An 18,045-nucleotide genomic window follows, 5' to 3' on the forward strand; every position below is an offset into this window, starting at 1 on the left:
GATACTTGAAACTTAAATTGACTAGTTTAATTTATTTTTTTAATCTCAAACTGAAGTAAAATGAACCGAAATAATCTTATAATCAGTAAACATGGTTTACTGAACAAGCTCTTTTAACTTTTATTTTAAATCAAGCTCCAACTTCATCTCTCACATCCCTAATCCCGAGGTTCCAATTCTCAATGCTAAAAAGAATATTAGCCACAACTCGACCTATACATCGATCAATGCTTCTTTCAGAAACAGAGATTGATCTATGTTCCTTGATCAAAAACATAACAAATCCATCTCAACGGACTGGTTTCGACATCAGTCTCTGGATACCCTCAGCGGCATCTCCCTCGTTCTTGATTTCAGCATCGGTATACGTGAGAGCACGCTGCAGTCTCCTCGAATCAAATACCTCAACCTCGGCCATATACGTCGCGGTAACAGGGCGATGATCTGAAATTTTAAGCTCGGTCCGACCGTAGCTTTGTTGCCTCATTCCTTTACCGTACGAAAGAATGCGATCACACCTACGGTAAATTAGAAGAAATCGTAAGGCAAACAAAGGATAAAATCTTATAAAATAAAATCTTGTTATTAATTAAGCATTACCATGAAGGAGTTCGCCGCCCAATCTTAGGATCCTCTCCATAGTATTTCTCTGAATTTACCTCATATTTGTATGTTGGTGCAAAATCCAGTACACCCTCGGACCATCCCTCGAATGTTCCACCTTTCTGCAGCTCTTGGACAAGCTGTCATCATAAATTACTAGATTTAAATAAGGCTTCAAAGCTCATATTTTGATAAGAAAACAGCAATAAACTACCTGATCTCGCTCTATTAACTCGGACCACTTTTTGTTGGAGATGAGATCGCATGTTTCATCATATATGATAGGTTGATACGGTAATTTAAATCACCCAACCAAATTATTCTTCTGTAGGGAAAAAAAATAAAGCATTTATAAAGAGTAAGGGTGTAATCTAATAACCATTGATTCACAGTGAAAGTAGATGTTAAAAGTAGAACTCACTCGTGATCATGAATACCTCTGGGAAGTCCAAATGTAGAATAGGAATGAAAAAGGGTACGTCTTAGGATGTCATGCACATCAGCGTTTCTTTTAAGTTCGTCTCCTTGTTTTTCTCCAGCTGTCAGGTGAGTACATATGAAACAAAACAGTGTTTGATATATGGACATGCTCACTGATACTGATCCCTGCAACATAATTCAATCGTCATACTCATACGTATATTAGGTGGAGCCTTCCAAATAGATAGAAAAACTTTAAAAGAATCTAGGGGTAAATTGTACTCAAGGTTGCTAAACTATTAGTAAATTTACATTTTAATCACTTAATTTCGAAAAATTACAAAATAGTTATTGAACTAAGATAATTTTCTATTCTAATGCCTAAAAATCAATCATTCCAAATAGAAATATTGAGAGGAGAGAAAATGAGAAAAGAAGAGAAGTGTGTATCAGTTTAAAATTATGCATTTTTTATTTTTCAATTCTACTAAGCAATTGATGAAAAAAAAAAGATCATTTTTGTTGCAATTTTTCTTCTTCCCTTTCAAGCACATCCATCTAAAAAAATATTATATTTTTCCTTTTTAACTTTTTATCCTTTTAATTTTTATCTTTCCAATTTTCTTTATATCCAAGAAACTAGCATTACTGGAAGAAGGAACAAACCTTGTTGCCAATGTAGCCCAAGACACCAACACCGACAGTGGACACCTTCAGATTATAAATATGCCGGCGCAAACTCCGACGGACCCATATCGTGAGGAAAATTCCGACCTTCTGCTTACTTACTATCTTTACGTACGATGATCTTCGTTTCCGACTAATGAGGGATACAAAGTTCACTTCTTCAAGCACAGCTATCTCTGATGCAATATTATCATTTATGGACTTGCATGTACTCTCTGGTTGAACAAACTTGATTGCTTCCAAACGTTTGATGTTGGTCCGCTTCAAAGCCTTTGGTCGCCCCGAAACACGCCGAGATAGCAAGTTTAATGGAGGTTCAGGCCACTTGAAACCGATCCTTTCGGTCTTCATAAGCATTCTATTTAGTTTTCGACCTTGTCCGAACCCGCTACGGACTTTACTCATTAAGGCCTTGGCATTTTCACCACAATCTTCCATCCGCAAGCAATTCAATCTATCTAACCTCTTTGGAGAATAATATTGCCTCAGCAAATCATGTTCTGCTACTGGCCTATCAAGTTTAGCACCATTATTGGCTTCATCAACACCATTAGGTTCTTCATCTAATGTATGAATTTCTTCACCGATATCGCTATCGCTTTCGAGAATTATATCTTCTTCTATGGTTGGGACATCGTCGAACGCCTTGAACGTCGACGGGGATGAGGGATCAGAATAGGATTTTATTTTCGTAAATGCAGGTCGAATTCTATTGAGTATGTCACAAATGATGTTTTCCCATTTTGGAACTGGGCGACTATCTTCAGCACCAAAAATATTCCCAGCATTCAATGGTACTATCTCCTGAAAACTGCAAACATAAAGCAATAGTCATGCTTTTAAGATGAACATGAATAACACTAAGAGATGGATCAATATAAATCAAACACGATGTTTGGATATGCATACTTACCCAAGCACATAGATGTCAGCAGGCTCATTCATATCAATCCAATCATCAATATCAAGGTCATCAGATGGAACCTTTCCACCAACATTCCAGGTACCAACGCATATTCTATTCAAAACAATGTTTCAGCTACAAACCTTAGGAAGCATAACCATATATATATATATATACTATATCAAAGTAATACAATCAAGCAAACAAGGGAGAGGCAGTGCACCTTATTTCCTTTGTGTTTATGTACTGTGCCCTAAATGTCTCTGACTTTCTTCTCCTTAAACTTGGAAGATCATCTGAGCCCAAAATAAGGGAAAACAAATTTTGATTATGCAAAAAATAAGCACAAAAAAATTCAAAGTTCAGAAAAATTCATTTAGAACTCCATAAACAACCCGAATGCCAGGGACAACCCAAATTTTTGGACTAGATAAACCCTCGTATGCAAAAGTTATTTTCAACTTTACAAGTAAACAACATAGAGTAAATAAATATCAAATTATAGATTAATTTTAACTCAAAGTGTAATATGATTTATGGATTTATATTTTGTATAAATATATACGAAATTTTTATTTTAATTCAATTCTAAACATCAAACTTTGATTAATATATGCATTTGTTTTCATGCTGAATAATATAAATATTGTGTATGTAATATGTAAATATAAAAAATATATTACAAATTAAAATTTCATCTATATAACTGTACAAATTAAAAGAAAAATTAAAACTAAATGATATTTTGGTTGAAACTTGAAATCAAAATATTTTGTATGTAATATATATTGCAGTGCTTATTAAATCAAAATTCATATTTAATTTTAATATTTATCTTAAAAAATTTTAAAATATTATTTAGGACTCAAAGTTTTAAGAAAATTAAAAATAATTAATTTATGACATAACCACAATGCAGGAAAAGTTGACAAACTTATGCAAAAGATATATTATAATAAGTTTTTATTAAAACTAAACCATATTTTAGTTGAAATTTTAAAGATAATGTGTCCTAAACTCAAATCTAGCCATAATTATAGAAAAGGAATATTAAAATACTCCATATTAATTACTTTATAAAAGTAAAAGGGTTTTAGTCATTTTTTTTATTTAGTGTTTGGTCAATTTATGAGCTCTAGTTAAAAACTTAAATAATAACTAAATTATGATACATCCATAATATGAGTAAAAAATTTACATAAAAAAATATATTTATGAAAAGATTACGTTAAAATTGAGGTATTGATTGAAATGATTAAATTAAAAATTTATAATTTGAATGTCCAAGTTTAAATCTCATCGTAGTATTATTTTATTAAAAAATGAAAAAAAAACACTCTCATATTAATATTTGTTACTTTGAATATAAAATGGTATTTTAATAATTTCACAATTAAGTTTGTATTCAGTTCACTCGTGGTACTGAGGAATTTAATTTAAGTATAAATATAGATTAATTTGATAACACAAACGACAAAAAAAAGGTTAATTAAAACATAACATAAAACAATAGTCATATTAAATAGGGTATAAAATATTTTAGATATAGATTGATTTGATTACACAAAATAAATACTCAAATTGATTAAAACATGAACGTTGATGAGGGATTAAAACTGATTACCGTTAGAATCAGGGTGAGGCCCTTCCTCAGTGTCCCTTCTTGACGTTAATTCTGTGCAACAGCCACGGTCAAGTGTCTCTGCAAAACCCCACTTCACATTTAGGATATTCTCTGAACCAAAAATGAAAGGGTATTTTAGATATGATTATTAAATATATTATTTAATTTTTGTTCATATAAATTATATAAAAAAAATTCTATCATACGTGTATGCATGTGCAAATTACATATTTAAAATAGAGATATTTGTTTAAAAGTAACATACAATAAATAATTAAACATATGGTTGAAATTAATTAAACAACTGATGGAGATAATAAATTCTATATATTAAAAAAAATAATGTATAAAATATATTAAAATAAGTTTTAATTGAATAGTAAATTAAAGATTTTACTAATTTAACAATTAGGGTGGATTTATGTATATTTTTATTAGTTTTTTGTTAAAATGAAAAGATTAAAATACTCTTAAATAGTTTTAACTTTTTTTAAATACAAAACGGCATTTCCGTAGTTTTACTAACTGATTGTGACACCAACTTAGTAAAACACTTAATAAATAGTAAGTATAAATATACATATGATGGAGATAATATATTGTGTATATTAAAATAAAAATGTATAAAATATATTAAAACAAAGTTTTGATTGAGCGGTAAATTTAAGGTTTTAACAATTCAATTAGTGCAAGTTCAAATCCCACTATGACCTGGCTAAGGGTCACACCAACTTAATCAGGTGCTTAATAAATAATATAAAATAGAAATCCTATCACACGTATATGCTTATGGAAACCACAAATTTAAAACACAAATATTTGTTTAAAAGTAATATACAATAAATAATGAAACATATGGTTTGAAACTAATTAATCTTAATAACACATTAAATATGTATAATATTAAAATAAAAATTTAAATTAAATTATGGGTAAAACAAAATTTAGACACATAAATATATCAAATAAATAATATTAAATGCACTACAGTTAATTACTATGAGTTAATGTCGAGTTGACTTGTGACACCAACCGATACTAACTCAATGAACAACATTATTAATGTATATATACAACTTACGGAGATAATAATTTGTATATATTAAAATAAAAATGTATAAAATATATTAAAATGAAACTTCGATTGAATGGTAAATTTAAAATTTTAATAATTCAAATGTTAAGGCTTAAATTAGGCCTGTCCATGGGCTGAACTAGGCCCGTTCAAGAAGTGAGAGGATTTGGATAAAAATATAGGCTTAAAAAATGGGTTTGGTCAAAAAAATAAGGCTCGTTTAGAAAATGGGTTGGGCTTCAGGTAATGCTTTTTTTAACCGAGTTTGACCCAACTCAGCCCGAATATGAAAAAAAAACTGTTGATTTTTTTTACTATTTTCTTGTTTTTTTACCGTTTTGTTGTTATTTTCTTGTTTTTCACTATTTTGTTACCATTTCATTATTATGTTGTTACTATTTTGTTGTTATTGTTTAGATATTGTATAACTATTATTTTATTGTTAATTTTTTTACTATTTTAGAGGTATTTGCTTATTAAGTTGCACATATTTAAGTGTTATTTAAGTATACATATTTTTAAAATTTATTTTCGATTTGTTAGGAAATATTTATTTTAGTGTTTTAGTATTTTTGATGAATTTTATTTTTTAAAAAATTATATAAAAAATAATACGGGCGGGCATGGCCCAAGTTTTTATCATTTTTATTAGGACCGGGCTTAAGCAAAATTTCAAGCTCATTTTTTGGTCGAGCTGAGCCTGGGCCTAAGAAATAGGTCTAAAATTTTAATTGAGTCCGACCCAACCCATTGACACATCTAGTTTAAATCCTACTATATACATATTTTTATTAGTTTTTATTAAAATAAAAATATTAAAATATTCTCAAATATTATAACATTTTTTAATTATGAAAATATATTTTCTTACAAAGTTAATAACCCGGTTAAAGGTAATAGCAATCTAAGGGTAATACCAATCTAATCAAAAACTTAATATTGATAAAAAAGAAGAATATCTTCTATCAAACATAAAAACGAGTTAAGCTGGACTTCAACCTGTAAGCCTTAAGTTGGTCCAATTTTTAAAGAGGCTAATTAATTATTTTTTTCAAACTGATTGTTAGGACCTAATAATTTTTAGCCAAATAGCTAAAACTTTGAACAAGATCAAAGAAAATAAATGTGAGTGACCTTGGGTTTCGGAGTCAGAATCAATCTCGTCGCCATCATCAGAATCGGCACCGTAATCGGGCTCCACAGGAGTGATGTTGAACAATTTCCGCACCACAGTTCCAGGCCTAAAGATCTGTAGGCAGTAACCGAAAAAAAAAAAACCAGCCAAGTTCAACAAATTTTCTCTGCAAATTTTCCCACAATATTAAAAACCCAGAAAACAAATAATGTAGTTCTGAGAGGGAGGCTTAGAGAAAGAAAAATGTACCTCTTGTTTCTGCTTTAAGCCTTGCCTCATGGCTGTATATACAATGGATGTGAAGAAAGAAGAAGAAGAAGAAGATGATGATGATGAGAAAAAATGGAAGGCAAATTGATTTTGAGAGGAAAAAAGAATGAAATGTGTTGCAGTAACTACCGATGGCAGTGTTTTTGAGCTTATTTAAACCGAGTTTTTGCGGATGACAGAGGAATATGTATATGATTCAGCAACGCAAGAACAACAAATCATTGAATCATATGAAGTTCTCTCTAAATTTTCAACCGTTCTCTGGAGTTATGAGTTTATGATGAATTTCATGCATGTATATAATAAAATAAAATAAAAAACTAAAATATTAACTATCTCAAATATAAAAGATATTACCTTATTTAAGAAAAAAAGATATGCCTAGAAAAGAACTAATAATATATACTTGAAAGTCAACACGATCTACGGCTGAAAATAATATACAATTTTAAAAAATATATAATCAAAATAATTGAAGATCGTGTTATTCTCAATAACAATTAAATATAACGTTAATTATTTATGTTTATAAAAGTTTACGTTGTGAAAAATAAATAAATTCAACTATAAAAATGGACACGTTTCCATCAGTTATTAGTTGAATTTTTTTATCTAAAATAAAATTCGAAAATATTTTTCGATTGATTAAATTAAACTTAATTAAAATTTAAAAGATAATTCTTTCCAAAATAATAAATTACAACACATGTTTGATTTCAAAATAAAGTTATTATGAAATAGTGATAAATTTCAAAATTTTATATCAAATTTGATTTAATGTATAATTGTATATATGAATTTTAATTTGGTGCAATTATACACATGAAACTCTAATTGTAGTTCAAATATATATTTGAAACTTTAATTTTGATTTAATTATACACATTTAAAAAAATAAATACATCAATTTATTTTTATATTGGATAAATATAATTATTTATGTATGTAATATATAAATATAAAATGATGATATATCAATAAATGTGTTAATAAATTACAATAATTAGATCAAATTAAAATTTCATGTTTAAAATTACACAAAATCAAAATTTATGTATACAATTACACATTAAACCATAATTCATATATAGTTTTAAGATTTCTCAATATTTTTTGGATTGAAACGTATTTTTGACGGATATTTCCTAAAAGTTAATAAATTATGATATACCATCTACAAAGTTTTTTTTTTTTTGTAAATTGTTAAAAATTTAGGAAAAATTCTTGGCAATTGTTTTGAATTTTTATACTTCTTTAAAACTTTTTGAAATTTAGACTTTCTTATTTTATTTTATTTTTGTCTACCATTAAATCCATTAATTAAAATAGCATGATTTTTTTTCCATATTATATAAAAATAAGACTAATATATGTTTTTGGAAATAGCATAATTTAACTCAACAAATTTAACTTTTTTTTTTGATAAAATATTCTAGATTGGGTTTTTATAAATAAAATAAAAGGAATACAATAATAACCAAGAAACTAGTAACACACGGCCCAAAATAATCAGGTCCAAAAATAAAAATTATAAAGAAAACCAGCCCGATAAAGTATACTGCTAGTCTAAATCCAAACAAAATATCTAGATATTTATAGAGAATTCTGGAGCAGCAATTAAAGCGCCAAACCAGTGCCCAATCAGAAATGCTCTGAAATCTGTCGACCCATCATTTCAACATTTCCTTTTCAGTTTTGACGATTTCAGTCACCCGAAAGCTTATCTTCCCAAAACATATCTATTTTCCATGAAGCTTTCCTTCTCCTACTACTTTATTCCCCATCAGATTTCTCAATCTAGTTCTTGTTCCCAATCAAGCATTTCTTGATCTTCGGCATAAGCAGGGACTTCCATTTCCAGGTACACTTCCTCTCTTCTCTTTAGAGTTTCAGTTGCGATGGTATGAGCGAAGGTATTTGTTTGTCTCGGTGTGTGATTGATTCTGATTATGTTCGTTTTTTTACTCTCCTACTGTATATCATAGATGTATGTCGCTATTAATGACCGATCCTGATTTTGTATTTTACATTTTCTGATTATTACGAGGGAATCTCCTTCGATAATAATTGAGTGCCAGCCCTTTTCCACCCTTGTTTGTACTGCTTTCCAACATGCTATTGCTTCAGCAGCAAAGGCTAAGGTAATCCCGTGATGAATCTCTGAACGTGATAATAGAACTCTTCCATCCTTATTTCTGGCTACTATACCTGAAGCCGACTGGTTCTGCCTCTCATTGAACGCACCATCAAAGTTGATCTTGACAAAATTATTAGGTGGGCGCTGGCATTTTCTATTATCTACTCTTTTCTCTGATTTCCTTTTATCAAAACGAGAAATCCCTTTTATGTAATTATTGATGAAGTCTGCAATTTCCTTACCAGTTCTAACCTTTCTTTCATGAATTCTTTTATTTTGATCTCCCCATATGGCCCAAAGCGCGCAGCAGAAAAGACGACATTCGCAAGGAGTGAGCTGCTCAAAAACCCATGTAAGACACTTTATAAAATCCATGTTTTGAGCCATAATTTTATTCTGAATGGATAATGCTGTCCATACTTCCATTGTAAGAGGGCACTCTCGGAATAAATGGTCAATAGTCTCAACCCCTTCCCCACATCGAGGGCAGTTTGTGTAATTTGCAAGGTTTCTGCTCCGCATATTAGTCTTTGTAGGCAAATAATTACATGAAAATTTTCAAACTGTAATCTTTATTTTTTCTGGTAAATTAAGGAGTCAGAGTTTTTTTGTAAAAATTCCTATAGGTCTTTAAAGCATAAGCTCTCGGAATTTCATAATAATCTTGTAATAGTTTATAGTCACTACGCACTGAGAATTCGCCCGAAGACTCTGCCCCCCAAGTGAGAAAATCATCATGAGGTGTCTGTGCCAAGGGAATACGGAGGATTCTTGCAGCATCTTCTTCTGAGAAGGTATTATGAATTAACTCATTTTTCCATAGTCTATTACTGCTGTCAATCAAATCAAATACTTTAGAATCGCTCATAGTATTAACTACTGTGGATAATCTAAAATTTGGAGCCTCTAGTATCCAAGCATCATGGTTAATACATATGTTAAGACCTGTACCATCCCTCCAACAAAGCCCTTTTTCCAAAACGCCTTTAGCTGCCCAAATACTTCTCCACACATAAGAACTGGAATTCCCCAACCGAGAGTTTAAAAAATGATCATTTGGGAAATATTTTGCTTTAAAGACTTGTGTAACTAGAGAATTCTGATTATTAATAATTCTCCAGCCTTGCTTAGCTAATAGTGAAATGCTAAAATGGGCCATATCTCTGAAACCCATTCCTCCCTCCACTTTAGGACAGCACATGAATTTCTATTGATACTAGATTCCTTTTTTCCTTTTTCCTTTTTGCCACCAGAATCTAGCAAAGATGTTCTCAAAATCCCCACAAAGTGACTTAGGAAAAAGAAAACAAGTCATTACATAGGTTGGTATGGCTTGTAGTACGAATTTTATAAACACCTCATTTCTCCTTTGAGATAGGAGTCGTATACTCCAGTTTTCAATTATTTGCTTTATCCTATCCTTAAGATTCTGAAACGACTCCCTCTTTCGTCTACCCATCACATTAGGGAGACCTAAATATTTCTCCATATTTGTCGAGCACCTTACTCCCATATCATTTGAAATTTCTGCTCTATCCCCCTCTGTCATGTTAAAGTTGAAGAAAATTGTTGATTTGTTGAAGTTAACACACTGGCCGGAACATCGCTCACACTCCTTTAAAATATCCTTTAGAATCCTTGATCCCCTTTTTGTGGCTTCACCAAACAGAAATACAATCATCCGCAAATAGAAAATGTGAAATCGCTGGTCCTTTTCTGCTAGCCTTAACACCCTTTAACAATCCCTCTTTTGTAGCCAACCTAATCAAAGAAGATAATCCTTCATTGCATATCAGAAAGAGAAAAGGGCTAAGTGGATTGCCTTGGCAAAGCCCTCTATTCGGTTTGAAAACATTTCCTCTACTTCCATTAATGTTCACTACATACGATGCTGTGGATATACACCTCATAATTAGGGCCACCTGTTCTTCTGTGAATCCCATTCGAATCATTACTTCCTTCAAAAAACCCATTTAACTCTATCATAAGCTTTACTCATGTCTAGTTTTACTGCCATGAATCCCTTCTTTCCCGTTCTTTTCTGGCGTAATGTGTAAAAGCTCATAGGCTATTAACATGTTGTCAGATATTAATCGGCTCGGGAAAAACATACTTTGGGCATTATCAATGCATCTTCCAATAAATTCCTGGAGGCGATATGCAATTGTTTTGGCAACAAGCTTTTATAGAACTGTGCATAGGCTAATAGGTCGAAAATTCACAAGATTTGTAGGATTAGAAATTTTTGGAATAAGTACCAATTCCGGTAGATTTAAAGAACCGAAATCCTACCCTCATTTAAGACACCTAAACAAAAAACTTCGACATCTCAGCCAACAATGTGTCAGAATTTCTGAAAAAATAAACCCGAAAAATCATCATGTCCTGGTGTTTTAGTGGGCCCCATGTCTTTAAGAGCCGAATATACTTACTCTACCGAATATTCTGCCAATAAAGCTGCATTGATATCATGTGAAATGCTATTATTAATGCCTGATAAAAGTTGGGATAAATTCCCCACTCCATTAGATGAAAAAAGATTCTGGAAGTAAGCTCAAGCTGCCTCGCTTATTTCAGTTTTATCATAGATTTCCTTACCCTCATCTGTTTCCAGCCTGTTTATTGTGTTGATCCTTCTTCGAAAGGAGGCAAAAACAAATATAACTTTTAGTATTTAATCAATACTAAAATTTTAAAATGTAGAAAGTTATAGAAATTAAAAATGGCATAATACAATGACTAATAATAATTTTTAACTTTTATTTTATTATTCAAAATATATTAAAAATAATTTTATATTAATATTTTATATTTTCATGATTATTTTAATTAACTTTTCTCTTTTGTCAGTCGACTGTAAGAAGAGATGGAGTTGAATGTTGTGGTCAACATCATCTCTGAGAGTTGGGATTGGAGGAACTCATGGGTAAGGTGAGGTCGGGTTTGAGCCCGGCCCATACAAGATTTTTAGGCCAACTTTTCAAGCTTGCCTCAGTCCGACCTAAAAAATGATCTTATTTTTTTCTCTAAGCCCAACTCAATTTAACAAGGTAAACTTGGCTCGGCTCAACTCGCCCATATTTGAATTTTTGTAGAAGAGTTTTTATTTTTAAAAAATAAAACATATAATGCACTAAAAATGCTAAAATAAAAGTTTTCTAACACATTAAAAATATCTATATTAAAAACGATACCATAAATATAATAATTATTTTATTATATTAAAAAATATAAATAAATATAATAAATGTTTTATTGTATTAAATATAATTTTTAAAATGCTATATTTTGGTTTAGGTTATTTAGTTTGGTAAGTGTTTTTTAGGTTTTGAGTAATAAGTTTAATTGTTATGGGTTAGTGATTTAATATAAATATAAATACATATAATTATTATTTAACATATATAATTAATATAATTATTTTTAATAACATAATATATTCGAGTCGGGTTGGGTTGGGTCGGGTCAAGCTCGGGCCAAATATAGAAAATAGGTCTTAAATTTTACCCAAACTCATTTTTCGAGCCTCGTATTTTTATTTGAACTCTCCTATTTTTTGAGTAGGTGGCTCGACCAATGAGTAGGTCTAGTTGGGACTTATTCTTGTAAATTTTATTGGTATTCACTCAATTATTAGTAAATATTTTTTTTCGTTACCTAATTATAAAAAAATTATAAAATGATCACTCAGCTATTAATATTTTTTTTGTCTTCTAACTACAAAAAATTATAAAATAATCACTCAACTATTAAAATTTATCTTTTTGATCACTAATCAATTAGCTAATGGCGGCAACTTTTGAAATTAATATAATAACAACTTAATCCTTATCATCTATACCTTTTTATTTTAATTATTTTTCGTAGTTTTATTTTTTATAACATTTTCATCCAAAAACAAATTTATTAGCTAATTTCACAAATTAAGGAAACTGGTCCTATGGCACGTCAATCTTTACCCTGAAAAATTAAAAAATGAAAAAGTAGGATGAGAACCAAAATCCAAAAATCAATTAGGGCAAATATAATTGACTTTTGAGTATAATTGTTGGATTTTGATTGTGGTCCAATTGATGCACGTGGAAGACAAAACTATTTTTTTTATTGTTCATTAGACAGAATTAATTAGTATGTAATTATATATATGAATTTTAATTTGGTGTAATTATATATGTAAAATTTTAATTATAGTTCAAATGTATATTTAAAATTTTAATTTTAATTTAATCATACACGTTTAAAGAAATAAATACATCAATTTATTTTTATATTAGAAAAATATAATTATTTATGTATGTAATATATAAATATAAAATGATGTCATATCAATAATTGTGTTTATAATTTACAATAATTAGATCATCAAAATTTTATGTATAAAATTGCATAAAATCAAAGTTTATGTATACAATTACAAATTAAATCATAATTCATGTATAGTTTTGATATTTATCCATTTTATTGAAAGTTAAATTTAATTAAGATAGCGTTTGGTATGATAAAAAGTGATTTTTTTTAGAATTTAATCCATTAGAAGGTAATTCTAATATTAGGTATGTCAATTTTTTTTTTAACTTTCTTTAAAATTTAACTTTTCATTGAGAATTATTTTTCATAAACATAGCAATGTAATTTCCACGATAAAAAGTGAGAAAGTTACTTTCCTATATAGGTTAGAAAGTTAAAAAATATATATTAAACACAAAATCAACCCTATTTTATCTTATTTTAGTGTATTAATCTATCAAATGTAAAAAAGTAGTTATTACTTCATTTTGACTACTAACTGCCTTGTTATTTCAACTGATTCTTTAAAAATAAATTTTTTTCTAATTTTATTTTCAATATGCATATTTAATCGCCTGCATAGTATATCATTTGCGTATTATATTTATTTTTCTATTTTTTTCCTCTCTTTCCCTTTATGATATATTGTTTGAAATTTGAACTGTATTATAGTATTCTTTTTAAAATAAGTTCTATATATGCAAGATTTTATATGCGCATTGTTATATTTAAAAAATACATGTAAGTATTGATTTTAAACGAGTTTCTTGAAAAAAAGATTGTACAGTCGAGGTCTGCTACCCTAGCACTAAATTCGTCTGCCTCCCTAGCATGCACTTAGGTTTTTTTGATTTTTCTTTTGTTTTAAGTCAATCTTGGCGGCGACTGTCTACCAGAATTCTACTCTCATCCGTCAGAACATCACACATAAAGGGGTTTCATTCAAGACCTGCAATCATGGAAAGAGAATTCGCTGAATTAACGCTTGATGATGATGATGAAACAGTTTTACAAGCACAAATAGAGTCGAATCTTGAAAAGGAAGAAAGAAATTTTCGTCTGGTGGGATGTTTTTAAACAGCCAGCATTATTCACTTCCAACAATGAAAAGTGCAATGGCAAATCTATGGAACCCAGTTAGAGGTGTGCAGATCTAAGATCCCGGGGAAAAAACGTTTTCTGTTTCAATTTTTTCATGTTATGGATATGGACAGAGTTTTAAAAGGATCTCTCCATGAACCTTTAATAATCACATATTGATTCTACATAAACTACAGTGGGGGAGGATCCATTGGAAATTCCTTTAATTTTTATGCCTTTTTGGGTACAGATCCATGATATTCCATTAGGGTTTTTTTTGAAAATTTGACAAGGCAATCGAGTGATTTTTTGGGCAAATTTATGGAATATGATAGCTCAAATCTGGTGAAAGGTAGAAGGAATTTTGTGAGAATTCGAGCCCAACTGGATGTCCGTCACTTATTAAAAAAGAAAAAGTAGGTTTCTTTACCAGGGAACTGTTCATATGTTAGATTCAAATATGAAAAGCTGACTCTTTTCTATTTCTATTGTAGCCAGCTGGGTCACAACGATTCCTTTTGTGAAGTAAAAATGTCGCTAGGAGTGGAAGTGGCAGTAATGGGCTGGTACCTATCGTTGAGAGCGCAATCCAAAAGAGCCTTGGCAATAAATAATATTTGGTTACGTGAAGATAGAGAAGATGACAAGGGTGAAAGTCTCATCACCGAACACAATTTAGAAAATAGGCCTTGAGGAATGAGGAATAAGTCAAAAATTGGAGTATCTATCGATCCCGTTTTGGGGATTAATTTGGAAGGTATTTGCCCTTTTTCTTCACAATGGGGAAAAAATTATTGGCCGAAGAGGCCCATTCAGTAATAGAACATGATTTGGAGGAAAGGGTGCTAATTAGAGAGGAAGGGAAAAAAAGACATTGAGGAGAAAGTAAAGACCAAACAATAAGAGAAGAAGACAATATTGCAACAGCAAGAAGTAAGAGATTGTTGGAGAATAACCTTTTATCATCGGCGGCTACCAAAAGGCAAGCCGACCGATCACAATAAAAATCCTAAGATGGAATGTCCGGGGTTTGGGGAACCCGCAAACAATTCGTAGGCTTTGGTATACGCTGAAGACATATAACCCCAAAATGGTCTTCTTCATGAAGACAGATAAATAAAATTCAGATAGAACGAGTGCGAAGAATTTTTGGTATTGCTAATGGCATCGATGTGGATCCCAATGGTTCAAGAGGAGGTCTGTGCCTGGCTTGGAGAGGTGATGTTTCTGTTATGCTTCAGAATTTCTCAAAAATGCACATTGACGTATTCATTGACGACTTTAATAATAGAAACTAATGGAGATTTACAAGGCTTTATGGTTCCCCTTATGCACAAGATAAGGATAAATCATAGAACCTATTAAAAAACCTATTGAGTAATGAAGAACTCCCCTAGTTTGTTTGTGAAGATTTTAATGAAATCATGTATAGTTTTGAAAAAAATGGAGAGTTACCTAGAGATGAAAGAAGAATAGAAGTTTTTCGTAATGTTCTAAAAGATTGTCGCCTGATGGATGTGGGCTATTCTGGTAATTGGTTTACTTTGGGAAAGGGGAATTTACCAGAAACAATTATTCAAGAGCGTTTGGACAGAGGCATGGCCAACAAGAATTGGATGTTTATGTTTCCTGAAGCCACCATTCAACTTTTGGTGCACTTGATCTCTGATCATTGTCTTCTTCTAATCACTACGAAAAAAGAAGATAATAGGAGTTGGAAAATTTTTAAATTTGAAGCATGGTGGGTCTTGAAGGAGTCATTCGAAGACAAAATTAAACTTATTTGAGAAACAACATCAGGAGATCTTTTACAAAAGTTAGATTACCTTAGAAAGGGCTTGGAGAGATGGGCTGGGGCTGTACGCATCTGTCAATCTAGAAAACAAAAAAAAAATTCTTGACTTCAAAGCTGTCTGAATTAATGGAAGCTGAAAGGAATGATAATAATTTAGCAGAGCTGATTGACACAGTTGCAATTGAATTTTGAGATTGAAAAGGATGAAAGATATTGAGAGCAAAGAGCTAGAGTAAATTGGCTGAAATTCGAGGATAGGAATACAGCTTTTTTATAGTCAAGCAACACAGAAACGAAAAAAAATTGTATTCAGAAATTACAAAATACGAATGGTAGAGAGAGATGATACACAAGAAATGGCAGAAATCGCTAAATCCTATTTTCAAGATTTATTTAAGACTGGTGAAAAGGGTCATTATGAATATCTCTTAACAGGTGTTGAACGGTGTATTTCTGAAGAGGATAATCAATGGCTCACAACGCAATATACAAAGGAAGAGGTTTGGGAGGTGTTAACTAGTAAGGGTGCTACAAAAGCACCAGGTGAAGATGGATTTCCGGCCTTATTTTTTCAAAGATGCATATTATTGGGGAGGAGGTTTCAATTTTCTACTTCAACATCTGAACGGAGGCATGGAGGTTAGTCTAATTAATACTACGCATATTATGCTTATTCTTAAAAAAGTAAACCCGACCAACCTCTCTCATTTTCGTCCCATTAGCTTATGCAATGTTATTTATAAAATAATGGCAAAGGCTATTGCTAATGCTTTTAAAGGAGTTTTGAAGAAGTGCATTGACGATGCACAGAGTGCTTTTGTGCTAGGAATGTTAATTTCGGATAATGTATTACTAGCATACGAAATTTTACACACCCTAAAAAGGAAAAAATTCAAAAAAAGGGATTGATGGCGATTAAATTAGATATGAGTAAAGTATATGATAGAGTCGAATGGACTTCTGTACAGGAGATGATGGGAATAATGGATTCTGACCCTAATTGGATCGATTCTATAATGAAATGCGTATCTACTGTTTCCTATTTAGTGGTACTTAATGGGCAGGCTGAGGATATTTTTCATCTGACGAGAGGGTTGCGACAAGGTGATCCTTTGAGTCCGTTTTTATTTTTGATTTGCGAAGAAAGCTTATCTTGCCTTATGAGATGGCACTTCGAGAAGAGCATTTAAAAAGGGTTAAGGCGAGCAGAAGAGGGCCATAGGTATCATATTTTTTATTTACATATGATTGCATTTTGTTTGGAGAGGCTACGAAAATGGGAGTTGGTTTCTTAAAAAAAATTTTGCGCGAGTATGGAAACTGTTCAGGTCAACATGTCAATTTTGATAAGTCTACGGTTTTCTTTAGTTCTAACACCTGGGACGAAGAAAAAATATTAGTTACTCGTATACTCGGCGTATGAAGTTCAAATGAGCCAGAACGTTATCTTGGTTTACCTAATATGGTAGGCATAAGGAAAAAAAGAGGCTTTTCAAAACTTAAAAGACAGATTTAAGCAGAGAATCGACAACTCTCTCAACGTGGGAAAGAAGTTTTTATTAAAGCTATTCTTTAAGCTATCCTGACGTATACAATGGCATTTTTTTTACTTCCTAAATCTCTATATGTTGATCTTGAGAGTATTATTGCGAAATTCTTATGGTAGAAGGATCGAGGTAAAAGGGGTATTCATTGGTGTGCTTGGAAGGATCTATGTACCGCAAAAGAAAAGGGTGGTTTGGGATTTCAAAGTCTTGATCAATTTAATATTTCTTTGTTAGCCAAACAAGGTTGGCGCCTTATTAATTTCCAAAATTCATTATTAGCAAAAGCCTTAAAAGCTAAATATTATCCAAATTCAGATTTCATCCATGCACAGTTAGGGAATTGACCTTCTCTTACCTAGAAGAGCATTTGGGCAGCAAAAGGGTTACTGAAAGATGGCTTATGTTGGTGAGTCAATAAAGGTAACCAAATTTATATTTTGAATGATCAATGGATTCCAGGCGTTGACATTGATAGGAGCAA

The 18,045-nt window shown here is 31.0% G+C and overlaps 1 long non-coding RNA gene and 1 pseudogene across 4 annotated transcripts; one reads left to right on the top strand and one right to left on the bottom strand.

The window, feature by feature from the left end:
- Positions 1-71: 71 nt before the first annotated feature.
- LOC107960619 (type IV inositol polyphosphate 5-phosphatase 3-like) lies at positions 72-7,135 on the bottom strand (annotated as a pseudogene).
- Positions 7,136-8,283: 1,148 nt separating this feature from the next.
- Positions 8,284-17,938, top strand: LOC107957514 (uncharacterized). 4 transcript variants are annotated; one of them, XR_001700479.2, is made up of 4 exons: positions 8,284-8,992; positions 9,156-9,649; positions 14,039-14,638; positions 14,717-17,938. It is a non-coding gene; the product is annotated as an uncharacterized lncRNA (long non-coding RNA). The 4 variants fall into 4 exon arrangements; XR_001700477.2 differs by having other exon boundaries at positions 14,012-14,638; positions 14,717-17,937; XR_001700482.2 differs by lacking the exon at positions 14,039-14,638 and having other exon boundaries at positions 14,717-17,937.
- The last annotated feature ends 107 nt before the right edge of the window (positions 17,939-18,045 follow it).

The sequence above is a fragment of the Gossypium hirsutum genome, chromosome A05 (genome assembly GCF_007990345.1).
Source record: "Gossypium hirsutum isolate 1008001.06 chromosome A05, Gossypium_hirsutum_v2.1, whole genome shotgun sequence".
Taxonomy (NCBI): domain Eukaryota; kingdom Viridiplantae; phylum Streptophyta; class Magnoliopsida; order Malvales; family Malvaceae; genus Gossypium; species Gossypium hirsutum.